This window comes from Myzus persicae, unplaced genomic scaffold (assembly GCF_001856785.1).
Source record: "Myzus persicae strain clone G006 unplaced genomic scaffold, MPER_G0061.0, whole genome shotgun sequence".
NCBI lineage: Eukaryota > Metazoa > Arthropoda > Insecta > Hemiptera > Aphididae > Myzus > Myzus persicae.
This window is the reverse complement of record NW_019100691.1, coordinates 1,558,344-1,558,982: the sequence shown is the minus strand read 5'-3', so window position 1 is coordinate 1,558,982 and position 639 is coordinate 1,558,344. Positions and strand designations below refer to the sequence as shown.

Sequence of the window (639 nt, the reverse complement as noted above, 5' to 3'; positions counted from 1 at the left end):
TTGTCCGATACATCTCAATCGGGGTATTGACATTTACTGCAACTATTTATTATATATAGGTACGCTGCTCCTAGATCAAGACGTCCGCCGTGACGGCATATTATACCATGGTATTGTATTGTATTATATTCAGTCTTCGCATTATATATTTTATATATAACATTATATTATATGTTTAATTATAGCAACGTCTGGAAAATGTACATCGTCACGACTTCGCACTGACGCGTATCGATCAAAATGTGTGCTTCAAGTAACATATCACTTAATATAATATTTACTAACGATTTAAATATTATTAATGTCTGATTCATCGATTTCCAAAACAGCATGTTTAGTGTACTCAAATATAATTACAGTCACAAAACAATTGTCCATCATTAATCCGATAAAATGATCACGAGTGAGTCACAATCCATCGCTACTCCGTTAAGTTGTCAGCGAAAATATAGTATAAAATAATATTATAAATGATTTAAATTTTAAATAATAATATTATGCTGTATCATGTTTTTGGTTGTTTTTTTTTGTCATAATAATTTATTGTACGGCGTAATGCATAGACGATAAACATTTGTACATAACATAACATTCTATCTTATGATCTGGGAGATGATTATATTGAATATTGATATCACA

At 29.6% G+C, this 639-nt stretch overlaps 1 long non-coding RNA gene across 1 annotated transcript; it reads left to right on the top strand.

Annotated features, from left to right (window-relative positions):
- LOC111042238 lies at positions 1–639 on the top strand. The gene is made up of 3 exons (XR_002605417.1): positions 1–110; positions 186–253; positions 330–639. It is a non-coding gene; the product is annotated as an uncharacterized LOC111042238 (long non-coding RNA).